Source organism: Medicago sativa, chromosome 4, assembly GCF_051527215.1.
Source record: "Medicago sativa cultivar Bolivia chromosome 4, Bolivia_mono, whole genome shotgun sequence".
NCBI lineage: Eukaryota > Viridiplantae > Streptophyta > Magnoliopsida > Fabales > Fabaceae > Medicago > Medicago sativa.
The window spans coordinates 80,477,506-80,494,031 of NC_140752.1; the positions used below are offsets into that span (position 1 = coordinate 80,477,506).

The window sequence follows — 16,526 nt, forward strand, 5'->3', positions numbered from 1 at the left end:
AAAAAAAAAAAAAAGGAGTAGTATAAACATATATAACATAGAGTACAAGTAGTCAAGTCAAGGCTCAAAAAATCAAATAATTCCTCCACAGAAAAACAAGAGCGAAAGCTAAAACAAACACCAACAACCAACTACACTCCTATCAAGAACACCCAACCACAGTCGAATAAGATGAAGACTAGGAACAAAACCCTTCAGTCAACCAACGAACAAATCTCAAACAAATAGGAGCAAAACATGAGAACTCACACCCACTAGCCTAGGGATAGGTCATACTCTTAACAATCCTAGACAACCTAAGAGAACAAGAAAATTAACGTAGTGCAAATATCACACTTCAAAACTTACATACAAAAGGTTAAATCTACTAAACTAGATAGGAAAATAATTGTCTGTGCGTTTTACCATTTTACCCTTGAGGGGGCATTTTGGTAAATTAGAAATTGAAGCTCCCCTGCCCTATATATATGTGAAAAGCAAAAAAAAAAAAAAAGAGAGAGAGAAAGAAACGGGAGAAGAAGGACGAACGGGAACGGGAGGAAAGGGAGGAGAATTCTCCTCCGTCACAACTGCTGCGAAAAACGGCGGCGCCGATTGCTTTCTCTCCGGTTGCTCTATTTCTCAGGTTCGGTTCCTGTTCTGTTCATCATCATCATCATCGCTTTTTTTTTTCTTTTTCTGCTTGCATGTCTGTTCTTTGTGTTGTTTTTGTTGTTGTTTTGCCTCTTTTATTTATGTAGCTTGGTTAATTCAGTGTTTGTTTGGTCTGTATGTTGTGTTTGTTTTGATGGATTGAGAGATTTTGGTTTAATTTTCTGGGTTGTTAATTGGTTCAATTATTTTTTTGTACAATCATTATTCTCTCTTTTGTTCATCTAAGATCATGCATGTCTCTAAAAATGCTTTATTGAATCAGTTTTTGTTAATTTAGGTTGGAATTTATGTTTTTTCTTTCAATCTGATGTTAAGGGTTTGTGTATGGCATTTTTTTCTTATTTTCTGGGTGAATTTCGGCTTTAATTTTGCTTTATACAGGAGCTGTAAGAGAAGTGAAGGAAGAAACTGGGGTAAGATTGATTTAACTTAAAGATATTCCTAAGTTTTGATGTAAATTAAATTAAAAAAGCCTTATGTTGAACTTATTCATAAGGTTGCATGATAGGTTTCAATTGCTTAAAATGAAGACTTCCTTTTGATGCTAGCTGCTTTGATGTTGCAGATTGATACAGAGTTTGTTGAAGTCATAGCATTCAGGTAACACTATCATGTCATCAAGAAATTTAAATAATTTTTAATGAAATAAATTTGAAATAGTTACCATTGATTCTTTGAATATACATTTATATAATGTAGTTATGAATTCTGATGAACTTCATGATAAATTCTAGGCATGTACACAATGTGGCATTTGAGAAATCAGATTTGTTCTTCATCTGCATTGGTAATTCATATGTATTGGTAATTCATTGGCAGTATTTAGACACTATGTAGTTTGAAGAAACTTTATTTCTGTTAGGCACTAGGTAGTTAGGGAGTTAAAATGTCAGTATATGGTCAAATGTAAATATGGCACTTCTGAAAAAACTAAGTTAATTATTGGTTGAGATTCCTCCCTACTGCAGGTTGCTGGATAATTTTATTTAGGAGGACTATTGAACAAGAAAAAATTGAATAACCTTTGGAATGAATATTAATCATTGAATTTTTTTATGATTGGTTGCTACTATTTGTTATGCTTTGGTAGAAATTTTTTAGATTCTTTGTGTGGAGGGTGGGATTAATGTTTAGCTTTAGCTGCAGTTGTTCTTAGATAATCCCCTCTTCTGTTTTTTCTGTTTTATTTGGTTCCACTAAGCTTGCAAATTTATTGACATTGTTATGTTCTAGAAGCAGTGACAAGCTCGTCTGTATAGCAAGGGTGTGAATTTCTATTTATGATGTTGGAGAGGCAATCAAATTGAAGGTATAATCCTGGTTTTTAATCATGGCTTGAATTTCTATGATGTATGATTTTCTATTTTCATTTTCATGCAGTAAAAGGTGGATAGAAATTAGATTTGTGGAAGTTTGTACAAATGAGTGTTGTGTTTGTAGTTTTGGATTGATTTTGCTTCAGTTTTTTTTTAGATATTTTAAATATTTGGATTCAGTTTTGTATGAAAGCAAGTGTTGTTAAATTCTGATTCATAGGTTGCTATACTACAACTGGCAGGACTGAAAATATAGCATGTTATAACAATTAACCAGAATTTGTTTAGCAGACATGCAACTGCTCCATGAAGCTTATGATTGATATGACTATAAGAGTTATCCATCTAAATTTTTATTACTAATGAAAACTAATCTATCACTCTAATCCCTTTGATATTTCATGGCCTTTTTCTCTATTAAAACCCACAATAGTGGCATAGCCACTTTCAATAGTGGAAGAGGTTCAGGAATGTAATTTTTTTGTACAACTTTGTATTTTGGTTGGAAAGTGACATTTTTTTTTGTTGAGTTTGTTGGATTGGATCCAATTTTTGTGGTGGGTTTGGGGTTTGATTCAATCTGTTATGGATAGTGTTTGGTAGATTGGATTTTGAGATTGTGAAAGTGAGATTTTAAATATAAATTTTTTACAAAAAGTTGTGATGAATTTTGCTTCTTTATCAGGTTCTCTTGAATTGGGTCTCTTCAATTTTGCAAAAAAAAATTGATTGATTTTTCAGTTTGTTTTCTGAATTAGGGTATTTCAAACAACATTTGGAAAAATTGCCATTAATATATGTTATTGTAGGCACCATTGTTTAAATTGGTTAGCTTTTGGCTTAAATGGTTCAGAAATTGTTTTCAACCTTGCTGCCACCGTTGGTGAACTCAGCGAACCTATGTGGCCAATAGAGGTCAGTTGTTTTGTATTAATGGAAGACATGTTAGACTCCTTTCTACTAATTATTGTTTCTGATGCTTAGATTGGTTTCTGAGTATTTCTTAATGTTCATGACATATTATTCTATGCTTATACCTACAGGTTGACATTCAGCTGGAAATTAGTTCATAAATGACTAAAAATAATAAGAAAATTGGCATGATTTTATGGCTCATAGGTGTTATTGTTTTTCAGGCACGAAATGCTGCAATAGCAAATAGTTACTTTGTTGCTGCAATCAACCGTGTTGGGACTGAAACATCTTGCTCAATATGTGAAACCAGAATTTGAGGGTATTTAACCAGAATTTGATAATTGTTATACCATGTTAACAATTAGATACTATGTTTAATTGAGGGTTTGATTTTTTGGTTTTGGGTTTTTCCAGAATTTGTTTTTTATTCGATGGTGATTTTCTTTGTTGCTTTGATAATGTACATTTTGAATTGTACTTGAGTGAGGTGGTGAAGAGCATCAATAATGCTTAATTCAATATTTTAAAACTTGGTGCAATTTATTCACAGTGAAGACATAGTCTTAAAATAGAAGATGAAATCCAACAATGTAACTGGCATGATCTTATATCTGTTGTTTTTTATTCATTTATATTACCATTTTCTAACTGTATAATGGTATGAATGTAGGTTTCTTCACTAAATTTACAGTTATGATGGGCTCTCACGCTATCGCACTGACTTTCATGAGATTGAGGTACCATGTTTCAAAAGGAATTTTATTTGTTGAGAACTGTTTTGAATTGGTATTACCGTCATCATATTTAACTTTATGGTTTTGTATAATTCTTACTTCTCTTATCAGCAAATTGGTTGAGGGAACTTTAGCTGTGTTTTTAAAGTATTAAAATGAATAGATGGCTGCTTGTATGTTGTGAGTTATAGCTGGATATTGAAGGCTGGCGAACGAAAATGTTGCTCAATCCGAATAGTTTTGTAGGTAGTGATGATTAAACTGGTTTGGGCTGTTTGGGGACTGTTTTTGGATGAATTTTGACATGTTTCATGCAGGAAAATTGGGTTAAATCTGCAGAATTGTAATTTTCCATGGAAGCTGGCTCGAAATATTTGATCTTAGGTGCATTTTCCTCTGGAATCTAACTGTTTGGGTACGACCGGACAACTACCGATATCTAAAAATATCCTTTCTTAGATGTTTGAATCCTTTAGGCATTTTATTTTGCTGTTAGGTAAGTTGTAACGACCCTTTTAGCTATCTGTCATGAGTAATTGATATTTTTATACTTCTGATTGTTATACTGCTTTCGATTTGCAGCATGGCCAAGGAAAGGTAACAAGGTTCTGCCTCATTTTTTATGTTATGACTTCTGATGCTTTTATCCATGGCCTTCAATCTAGATGTAGCACAACCAAAAGCTGGATATTTAATATGAAAATAATGTGTAGTCTTGGCTAAAAAAAGGTATATTCTAGATTTGATTTCTGATTAGGGATTGAAGATGCATTCATGGTTTCAAGACAGCATTGATATTATTATTATTGTAGATGAAGTATTTTGGTCTGAATGAGGTTATTATTTTGCAGAAACCCATTGACAGTTATGACATAGGCTTTGAGGTGCTTAGATTTGATTGAAGTTATTATTTTTCAGCTGTAAACTGTGAGTTTTCATATCTCTTCATGACTTTAGTTGCATAATTTTCCTTATGTTGCTTCTTTGTTTTTTATGCAAAACTTATGTGTATAGTATCCCTTTTAATTTTGTTGCCCCTGGGGACATCAATGCAATCAAATAATCTGGTTAGTCCCTGTAAAAGGTTATTCATGAAAAAAATTCTGCTACAAAATCATACGAATAGGGAATTGAAAGCGTGACATACTAACTTCAATTTGTACAACTAAATGGAATGCAAGACAAACTTTCATTTAGTTTGAGCAGCGTGGGGTTTGAGGTTAGTAGCTAAGTTGTCAAACATGTTTGATGATTTCTTTTTAGAATAATTCCAATCTCAAATAAGAGCTTCACCAAAAGAAACAAAAAATGCCATGTTTGATTCAATGTTAGATTGGTTTCAAAAACATAAGATTATGTTTGAATGAATGTTTTGTATGTGAAGTATCAATGTAAGTAAAAATTGTTGACGGGTTGTTTTTGCTGTCATATTCTACTTATTAGCCACTGGTATAGTCCCTGTTATCTTTCTGTTGACATGGTTTGGACTTTGGATGCGGGGTTTTCTTCATATTGGGCTGGTGAGGTTCTTTGCGTTGATTTTAATCATTGTTCCCACTTATTGATGGCAATATCTGCTTGTGTTTTTGCAACTTTGTATGCATAAGATCTTTGAAGTAGTTGTATGGTATCCTGGCTGTGTGAATTTGTAAACAGGGTCCTTTTAATAGTTATGGATTGCGATTGCGGTGTTTGGAAGATTGAGTTGGATTTCAGGACACTCACATCAGATGATCTCTAATTTTCATTAGACCTTTTTTTTTATGAATAATGTTGCTTAATTGATTGAATTTCCAATTTTTATGTTATCATAGCAGGTAAACAAAATGACACATTTGGGTGAAAGGTGAACATGTTCTAGAGTGGTGTTGGACTTGCTTACTGCTCTGCGATTTTTGCAGTGTGTTCGCTATGTTCTGGTCCAGTTATGGTGCTACGAGAGGTTATTTTTTTTGCATTCTTTTTAGGTTACAATTGGATGCACGGGTATAGCTTTTAAGGGTATTATGTGCAGCTATTCTCCGTGGTTGTTTTGTGGTAGTTTTTCGATGGTTTTTGTTCTGTTTTTATCAAACCAAACACATATTGTACTAATAGTTGATGACAAATTATAATAAAACCCAGAACCAAATATATATGTATATCCTTTCTTAGCTTAGAAGGTTTTATATATTTGTTTTAAATATTGAATCAAAATTGCAAATGTGTGCTTTATACTATTTAAACTTATAATATATTGATTTAGTTCTTTCATATATACATGTGTTTCAATCTTTGTCATCTAACTTTCTCTTTTTGGCTATTCATGATTGTACATTCAACCTAAGATATGAGTTCAAATACTCAAAATGTACTTAAAGGTCTTCTTTGTTGGACGGATTGTGAATTGTGGCCTTCTTTACTCTCCTATTCTGGGTTTGGCAATGTAGATTGTATGTAACATGACTATATTGCTCGAGAGTAGTTTTGCACAGCTGCTACTATGTTGTGAATAGATACCCTTCTTATCTCTACCCTTCTCTTCTATTGGATTTAATAATAACAGTTTGAACCTTAAATGAACTCACCAGAAATTTTAATGTACTCCATAATTTTCATGTGCTTTAGCATTGAATCATAATTGGATTTAAACGCTTTCCACCTCATAAAGGTCGTTTTGTATCTTAGATGGATGTAACATGCGGTTTTTAGCTTAGTTTGTACCTCCCCTGATTTCAGACCAGGAGGTTTTCTTGTGGTGATGTTCTGTTGTCACAAAATGGATCTCTCTACTGTTGTACCTAATATAAGTGGTAGGGGAATATAAGGAAGTTTTTAGATCATTCTAAAACTGAATTTGAAAAATTTTCCTTGTGTCTTTCATATATCATGAATGCCAAAATTTGAGTAAAAATTCTCACTATAAGTTTGCACTCTAATCCTTCAACAAAAAAAAAGAAGTTTGCACTTTAAGTCATCTAGAGGGTTTTTGCTTTAGTATTTTCCTTCTGGGCAAAGACGATTCAATTTCTCCTATTCCCACACAGTGGTTGGATTTTGAGTTATTCTGTAGTGTGTGGAATAAGTTGCATTCGTTATAAGTATGCCAATGTACATGGTTGCAAGGCTCTCCAAGACAAAATATTGACAGGAGGTGGGTCTTGAAATGTTATCTTTGTCTTATGTCTGGACTGGACAAACAATTTAAATATATCCATATGGCATAACTTCTATCATATAAGTGTGTATGTATAAAGATATTTCTATAATTATATATAAAATAAAGTCAAACTGTTTTCATATAAGCTTAAATTGTTTTCATAAACTATCTTTTAGAGCTTTTGGAAATGAGATGATAGCAATTTATAGACATGTCATACGCAAACAGTCTCATAAGTGCTTATGCCACTATTTATGCTTATATATATATCAATCCGAACAGACCCAAGATTTTCTTTGTTATTATTTTTATTGTTGTTGTTGTTTAAATTTAGATGTGATTAAAAGTATTTTATATTTCCTATGGATTATGTATGATTTATGAAATTTTGAACGGATTATGTATGAATGTTTAAAAGTTGAGGTTTTTTTGTAATTAAAAAAAGTTTTTATTTGTACCAAAAATAAATAAATTCAAAACTCCATAATCGGTACCCATGGATACCTGAATACCCACGAGTACCCGTATAGTGGGTACCCACGAGGTTAGATTGACTCTGCATAGTGCAGGGGTGGTGGATTAGATCAAGTACATAGTTCACAATTATTCTACTAAATTAACTTTACAATTATTGAGTTGTTGAAAGCCACTACTTTTCCAATGCACGTTTAGCCTTCTCAATTGTTGTCTTCGCTGCAACTTGCTTTGTATCTCTCTCTACAAAAAAAAGTCCTTGACGTTTTCATTTGTTACTCGTGATAAGCCGTTTTGAACATTTCATTTTCTAACCCGTGATGCAGGAGTACTCTAAATATTGTGTTATGGTTTATAATTATCTGTCATTTCGCAATCTATCTGTCCGATATAATATTTTGTCAAAAAAGTAGCTAACCCCCGAGCGAAGCACAGGTTTGTAACTAGTAACTAAGGAAAACATGACAGACACATAACACACGCGGTCTGATTGGACCGATCTGCTCTGATACCACTAAATGTGACACCCTAAATCCCAAAATAATTATTCCTAATATTTATTCAAAAATAGAGTTTGATTTGCAGCGGAGAGTGTCAAATAATTTTTTTCTATGAATATAAGAATTCTTCCACAAGATTTAGGATACCACATCGACTAATAACAAACATAATTCACATTTCACTTCCTTAAAAATTATAATAATATTAACATCGAATCTTTTGCTTTTGAAAATACTTTCCTTTACATCATAGACAATGATTTTCTTGTACAAAACTAAATAGATAAGCATATCCCTTTTCCCGTATCACTATCAGAGCGGTGCTTTTTCCCCAAAATAACAGACGACACAAGTAAAGTCTTCATACAAAGCATGTACTTGACTCCAATACTCATAACCTATTGAACTACGGTTTCGCAACCGCAGGGCCAAGCCAGCAAACACCAACAACGAAGGGGTGAGTTTCGAGAACATGTAATAGTATAAAATAAATGAAAGGAACACGCAAGAAGTTAAGAGGAACACTATATCATATCAGTTCAAATTCTAGGAACACCATATCATATCAATTCAAATTCAGAAGGATTCTTCAAATATCAACGCAGTTTATTTAGTATAAATGTCACCATGTCAAATCACAAAATATAAGCATTGCCACATCAATCACATTTAACATAAATATCAAGATATATAGAATACAACAATCTAACTTAGCACATTCAACCAGTTCAGCCACAATTCAAACAATGATATGCATGCTCTTAGACTCTAGACTCTCTTCTTCTTTATTCAACATTATTATATTCTGAATCACGTGAGGGGGAATATCATGGTGGTCTTATCATAACTGATAAGCCGGGGAGGGGGAATATCATGGTGGTCTTATCATCGATAAGCCGGGGAGGGGGGATATCATGGTGGTCTTATCATAACGGATAAGCCGGGGAGGGGGGATATCATGGTGGTCTTATCATAATGGATAAGCCGAGAGAAAACTTGCCCTTACAGGTACTTCATCAATCCAAGACACCTATATAAAAATTATCTTTACTTCTAAACCTTTAACAACTAGTTTCTCCCCTCGTTGGCCTAGGACACCCCTTCGGGGCCCCATCTTAAGTCGGGTCGAAACTAACGTTATTCCAATCTTTTCGGTAATCTCACTTTCAAATATATCAATGTAGTCTTTCATTTCAAATTTTCGTCTCAGTATGATTCAAAACACTTTCGAATTAATAAGACACAATTTCAATTTCACATATGCATATTACCATTATAAAATACACAGCGACACACATAATTTCAATCAACAAGAGTCCAACCAACCAATTAAGCACACATTTCAACATCAGCACAACAACGAACTCACATGACATAATTCTAACAACACATATGCATAGTTCAAATAATATCTCACTATCTATAGTCATATACATTTTGCATACCAACGATTCATTTCAACAAGATCAACATCATATAACATCACAATTATATTAATAATTGAATAATTAATCAATTCAAATATCACTAGTAAATATAAAAAGTAAGCAGTACACAAACTATATCAAACACATCAATTACCACAAATTCCACATAAATTAAATCAAATAACACCTTAATAAAGTTTCTAATTTCTCTTTTAATCTCACACTTATATATTTGCACATTAGTTTATTCTTCTCTCAAGGGCTACAACCGTCGCAGTGAGCCCCGAATGAATTTGTGGGAAATATAATTTTCCCGTTCATCCCATTTAATTTACACCTCATGATCTCGAACTCTTCTCTCTCACTCATACCTGAATTGAAGCTTTCACGCAACACACGAAAATAAACAGAACTCGATGACGACAACAAACTTGAACCAATGATTGAATATGCGTCTTGCTGCTTCAATTATTGTGTCTAATAACACACGAGCACAATTGAACAAACACAACATACCAATAAAATTAATTAGTTATTATTCATACTATAGTTTAAAAATATATTTATAATATAAATAATCGCAGACGTACCTATAAATATAAAACTTATTTCTCTACCATATATATGGCTTGAAATTGAAATCAAGATCAAGAGCTTGAAAACATAACACGCATAAGAGAATGAAACGTGACGCCGATGTCAGCAGGTTGGCATAAACCTAACCGGACATATGAAGGGGAAACCTATCTCCAATGGATGGAACCACCACAACATCGACCAAGAACAATCCTTGACGAGGCTGCACCAGTTTTTGAACGACTGAAGAGATTTGTGCCAGAAGGATTAAGGGATGTTATAATTGATTAAAGAGAGAAGATATATACATCTTATATGCTTTACAAAAAGTGGAAAATAGTGGCGGCACCACTTCAAATCTAGGTTTTATGTTTGAAACCTATAGAAATAGAATACGAAGGAGTGATGGAAAATAGGCTAGCGGCATGCGTCATCAGTAAGGAAATAATAGGTCTTATACTGTCAAACAAATAAATAAGGAAAGCTACTAGTTTTGTGCACGCATGGATTCACTAGAATGATTGAAATTGAGTTTGGTCCGTTACAAGAGGGTATGAGTACCTAAAGGCAAAGAAATAAAGGGGTGCATAGAAGGACCAAAAGCACATTAACTCATTTTTAAAACTTTTAAAATAAAAAAAAAATATAAACTCTAAAATATTAATAACATATCAAGATAATTATTTATTTAATAAATGAATAAAAGAGAATGATATTTACAAGAAATAAAAATGTAGATTCGCACACATTTACTATCGCACATATACACATGAAAATAAACTTCAAATTATAGCAAGTGATTTATATATACAAAATATCAAATTATAATATAAATAAAAAATGGGGTGTTACACTTTTAGCTTAAACATGCACCAAAGCTAACATCCCCTTAACCTCAACAATAGGACTACTGTTTCAGTACACCAAAAGTTTTTCCCATAAATGTTGCCCATGCTTCCGACCTTTAACCACATTTCCGACATATTGCATGTGGACAATAAATACACTTACACTAAAACATTAAGAGAGTATGTTTGAATAAAGAAATATGTTCAGGTAATGGAAAATGCTAACAAGTGCCCTAAGGACATTGTTTAAGCATCTAAAAGTAGCAACTTTTGCATTGGAAATTGTACGGTTATGACTTTAACATGTGTTGGACTTGTATTTTCAAGACATAGTTTCTTTTTGTGGATTCCTTAAACAATACCCTTAGGACACTTGTTAGCAAGACCCTATAATTTTTTTGTAAAAACTAAAGTTCATCTAGGTAAATTTTGTTGTTTGGATGATTTTTTGAAAATATATTCAAAATAGTAAAAATTCAAGTTAAAAGTAATAAATAACTGGACCTAAAAATCAATTTTTAAGCTTACTTTTTTTGCCATAGTAACTTTTTATAATGTTACAGATGTCTAAAAACAAATCATTCAAAATTTATAAGTTTAAAAATAATTAAATAAATTCAAATTTAGCAGGAATTAAAAATGCACGCTGAAAAACTGCATAAGGATTCAAAATGCTAGGACGAACTAGGCTTAAGGCTGGTCAGTCAAAAATTTTAAAAACTAAGACTGTCGTGTGACCTAACATAGGCTTATTTTTGACCTGAGTCTGACATTAAAAAGTTTGATATGACATGCTAGCGTGTTTAAAAGCATATTTCATATGAACATCTTTTTTTCTGTGGTGGTCGGGGTTTGAACCCCGGACCTTGCATATGCATTATCTCTATCAACTGAGTTAAGCTCACGAAGACTTTCATATGAACATCTTTAAATATATAATGTGATTTAAATTTAAATAGACTAACGAACTAATGGATCAATGAGATTAAACTCTCTTTTGATATTTAACATGAATTTTTTAGAGAAATTGACTATATATTATGTTGAATGTCAATTTTAGTTTCTAATAATACATTTAAAAATGCTGAAAATTAAAGTATAACAATAAATAATATTATTCATATTTTTTTAAGTTGGCCTGTCTAATAGACTTAACGGTATGTTTTAATGGCATGTGATCCGACATTTTAAACTAAACAAGTCTCTAAAAAAACTCAGGTCTCCTTCTATCGAAGAAAAAAGTTTGGTCTGATCTGATTTGTCATAATCTAGGTTGTATGCCCGTGAGGCAGACCTGGTCTATTCTAATCCTTGCTTAAGAGACACATTTAAGTGTTTTTACTTAATGAAATATTCAATAACTTATGTTTTTCTACGAGAAAATAACTTATTCAATAGTACTAGCTAATACTTTTTTACGGTTTAATTAAAAGTTGACGTTACACTTTTTTAATTGATGCATAACCTCTTAAGATGTTAATAGACGCTTCAAACTTAGAAAAATAAAAATCCAGCAAGTTCTTTGAAGAAAAACTGAAGTGATGTCAAGCATTGTCTTTATATATTATTTTCATTTCCATTTAATGCAATTTTTCCAGGCGAGACTTCCTCTATTATTATTATTTTGGAAAATGTTTTTGTTTTCCATTTTTTATTAATCAAATACTCTAGCTTATGGAGAAAAGTCAAGAAAAAAGACTAGACCATAAATTAATTATCTATGCCGTACAACTTTCGTGTTTGAAAAGTAGAGGATGCATCAATATATATAGAGTGCAATGTTGCACGAAGAGTTCATCATAAAGTAGCAAACCAAATTGTTACTACTATACCATGGATACAATGGGGAAATTGTTTTTTCTCATGGCAACCTTAACAATTGTCTTGTCTAATTCAACAACAACAGCACAATCACCTATTCAACTTTTTTTAAATTGTCTTTCACATTCCCTTGTCTCTGAAGTTACTTACACACCAAACAACGCCTCATTCTCAACTATCCTCAACATGAAAATACAAAATAAGAGATTTAAAACAGCAACAACACCGAAACCTTTGGCAATTATAACTGCAAAAGATGATTCTCATGTCCAAGAAACAGTTAAATGTGCCAAAAGCAACAGCATTCAGCTTAGAATTCGAAGTGGCGGTCACGACTTTGAAGGTTATTCATATGTATCAGATGTGCCTTTTGTTATACTTGACTTGTTTAATCTCAATTCAGTTGATGTTAATTTACAAGAATCAACAGCATGGGTTGAATCAGGTGCAACACTTGGTAAGATTTATTATACCATTGCAAAGAAAAGCAACAAGCTTGCTTTCCCATCTGGGGTCTGCTTTACTCTAGGTGCCGGTGGTCATTTCTCTGGTGGTGGGTATGGAAATTTGATGAGAAAATTTGGTCTTTCTGTTGATAATATTATCGATGCAAAAATTGTTGATGTTAAGGGTAATATTCTTGATAGAAAATCAATGGGAGAAGATCTTTTTTGGGCTATAAGAGGTGGTGGTGGTGCTAGTTTTGGTGTTATTCTTTCATGGAAACTTCAATTGGTTCCGATAACTCCACAGGTTATCGTTTTCAATGTGAAAAGGAATGTCAGTGAAGGTGCAACTGATGTCGTTTACAAATGGCAATCAATTGCACCAAAACTGCATAAAGATATATTCATTAGAGTGCAACCTAATGTTGTTCAAATTGGTCAAGAGGGAAAAAAGGTAGTGCAAGTTAGTTTCATTGGTCAATTTTTAGGAAAAGTTGAAAGACTTTTAATTTTGATGAGTAAGGAATTCCCCGAATTAGGTTTGAACCAAAGTGATTGTCTTTCAATGCCTTGGATTAATTCCACTCTTTTTTGGTATGGTCAGCCAATTGGTACTCCTCTTGAAGCATTGTTGGAAGAACCAAAGGATCCTCAACCAATTTATCAAAAAAATAAATCAGATTATGTGAAGAAACCTATTCCTAAAGAAGCTCTAGAATCTATATGGAAATTGATGATTGAAGGTGAGAATTTCCTTATGCAATGGAATCCATATGGTGGAAAGATGAAAGAGATATTGCCATCAGAAACACCGTTTCCTCATAGAGTAGGAAACTTGTTCTTGATTCAATACTTTAATCCGTGGTCAAATGATTCTTCTGAAGTTAGTGAACGTCATGTGAATTTTTCAAGGTCGTTTTATGAATTTATGACGCCTTATGTTTCGAATTCTCCGAGGGAGGCATTTCTCAATTATAGGGATGCTGATATTGGTGCTAATCATCCAAGTAATGTAACGAGATTTGACATTGCCAAAACTTATGGAAGCAAGTTTTTCAAAGGAAATTTTGAAAGACTCGTTAGTGTAAAAACCAAAGTTGATCCCGAGAATTTCTTTAGATATGAACAAAGTATTCCTACTAGATCATTGTATAAGTCATATTGAGTGATCGATATAAATGTCATATGTAGTGTGAATTCCTAATAAATAAATTAATAAATAAATGGCATTATACGAATTCTTATCAGATTGCATGCACTGCTTTGTTTTCTTTATTTCAGCTCTCTATTTTTCTTAATAAGTTGTTAAATTATATATTCAAGGATTTCAAGGGAACAATAAGTTATTGTTGTGAAAGTGCCTCAAAATTGAAGAAATTGGAATTCTGGAAGTTGAAAATCGGTGGCCGATTTTCAGAGCACGGTGGCCGATTTTGGACTCTGTTTTTTTTGTCTGTTGGTTCTGCAAAAATCGGTGGCCGATTTGGTGAGCACGGTGGCCGATTTTGACAGCAGAAAATAAAATAGAAACGTATTTTCGGACCTAGATTTGTTCCAGTTTTTTTGAGAATTCTTTTACTATAAATATAGACATTGTATCATTGTAAACCTTGGAGATAGAGGGAACTGAAACAAGGGTTTAGAAATCAAACTAGGGTTTGTATAGAGTTTGTCTCTTGGGAACAAACTAGGGTTTGAGGGTTGATTCACCTTGGGAAACACTATTAGGATTGAGTCTCATGGTTACGGGAAGTGGTTGGGATTTGGGTAGAATTAGCCGGGAGACTTATTCTTGTAACCCAATATCTCTTTTGTAACGTTACTCATCATATAGTGGAACGGAGGGCTGCTCTCTCCCCCAGACTAGGTCAATTTGGACCGAACTGGGTCAACAAATTCTTTTGTGTTCTCTCTTCTTTTCTCTTGCTGTTTTTCTACTTTTGCGTGTTTAATTGCAATTCACTTTGATTGGTTGCTTAATTATCCCTTTGCTCCACACATCAAGTTGTTATTGGTGTGTTTTCTCATCGAATTCGCAACAATTATATATTGAAGTATATCAGTCTAATATCCTTAAATATATAACTTATTATTATCAGTCCACAGTACCAAATTCCAAGCAGATCTGTTACTTCTAAAAATTATTAATTCTATCGACGTCGATCAGAAAAAAAGTTGTTTTTTTTAGCATCCTATTCAAACAGGTTCCACTTTCACGTGGTTACAAAGTCAAACACTCCGCTACTTTATAAATAAGCTAAATTGGGATCCCGTGCAAATCTATTTTGAAAATGATTGAATGTGATATTTATAATTTATAAATGTTTCATTCTTGGTTTTATAAATGTTTCATTCTAACCCACTTGCGTTATTGACTTGAGACCTGCGAGTCTGCTCCTCCTTGAGATCTCAGGTTCGATTCTCTCTAAAGTCAATTTAAGTGGGTTAATTTAGATTCTTTTCAAAAAAAATAAATGTTTCATTCTTGGTAAATTTTATAAATTTTTAACTGTTTGGTTGTACGTTTCCGTTGCCAAACAGATGATTACAGATGTTCTCATCGCGATAAGTGGGTTAATTTAGATTCTTTTCAAAAAAAATAAATGTTTCATTCTTGGTAAATTTTATAAATTTTTAACTGTTTGGTTGTACGTTTCCGTTGCCAAACAGATGATTACAGATGTTCTCATCGCGATTTACATAAGCTTCAAAACCAAATTTTTGTGATATCGTTGTTTTTCATCGCAGAAATGGTAATCGCACCGCTAAAACAAACACGCGCGATGTTTAAAAGGAGTATAAAAGAGATTGAAAAAGTTGACAAATTTGGAATTAAATATTAGTGACCTTAAATCCTAAAAAATCTAATAAAAAATTTGAGAGATTGTTAGCAAGTAGCAACGCAACTAACACGGGTTAAATCCTGTTGAAGGGATTAGACTACAAAAATATTGCGAAACAATATTTGAATTTTGACCGTGAGAAATATTTATGTTTAGTATCTAACACACGTCAAATATGATTATGTGTATCGATAAGGACTTACGTGAAGAAAAAAATAAATACTTGAAAGGAAAATTAACGAGGGTTGAACATGTAAACATTGATTTTTAAATAATATCTATTGTAAGAACCAAATTGGTCCTATGAACAATTCATGGAGACATTGATGTTTTGATTATAATATAGCATGAGAACAATTCGTCTACTGACTTTTTGTTAAGTGTCACTACCTGAAGAAAATTGCTTTTTTGACATAAAAAACTTCACATTGACACATGGAAATTCCAAGAAAGCCCCCGGCGGTTGTTAACAACCGCTGAAAAAACCGCCGGCAGTTAACTGCCGCTGAGGCTCAACGGTAGTTAACTACCGCTGAAAAATTGGTTTTCTGTTTTACAATTCACACATATCTATTTGTGTCAGCCACCACTACATTTTTTAATTAATTAATAATAATTAATGTTCTCTCTCTATTCTCTATCATCCCTCCCAACAACCTCCTCTTCTTCTTCTGCAACCCTTTATGAGATTTGTATTGGCAACTATATTGGGCACTGTTCTTTGACCAATTGTGTGATGTTAGATTGATATAGGTTATGGTTAGTCATTGAGATATTTTGTTCATAATTGCTGTGAGGATCTGGAACTGGTGACTGTGACACCTGTTCTCTCA

At 32.8% G+C, this 16,526-nt stretch overlaps 2 long non-coding RNA genes and 1 pseudogene across 14 annotated transcripts; 2 read left to right on the forward strand and 1 right to left on the reverse strand.

Moving 5' to 3' along the window:
- Nucleotides 1-507: 507 nt before the first annotated feature.
- On the forward strand, nt 508-5,789 carry LOC146932461 (uncharacterized). Of its 13 annotated transcripts, none has more exons than XR_015007118.1 (10): nt 508-625; nt 1,036-1,067; nt 1,220-1,254; nt 1,389-1,441; nt 1,888-1,963; nt 2,824-2,885; nt 3,107-3,204; nt 3,556-4,115; nt 4,202-4,838; nt 5,434-5,789. It is a non-coding gene; the product is annotated as an uncharacterized LOC146932461 (long non-coding RNA). The 13 variants fall into 13 exon arrangements; XR_015007121.1 differs by lacking the exon at nt 508-625 and having other exon boundaries at nt 763-1,067; nt 3,556-3,865; nt 3,937-4,115; XR_015007119.1 differs by lacking the exon at nt 508-625 and having other exon boundaries at nt 782-1,067; nt 3,556-3,622; nt 3,731-4,115.
- A 2,035-nt stretch (nt 5,790-7,824) lies between these two features.
- LOC146932462 (uncharacterized) lies at nt 7,825-10,186 on the reverse strand. The gene is made up of 2 exons (XR_015007122.1): nt 9,750-10,186; nt 7,825-9,636 (listed from the first exon to the last, which is right to left on the reverse strand). It is a non-coding gene; the product is annotated as an uncharacterized LOC146932462 (long non-coding RNA).
- A 2,193-nt stretch (nt 10,187-12,379) lies between these two features.
- On the forward strand, nt 12,380-14,097 carry LOC146932463 (berberine bridge enzyme-like 10 pseudogene; annotated as a pseudogene).
- The last annotated feature ends 2,429 nt before the right edge of the window (nt 14,098-16,526 follow it).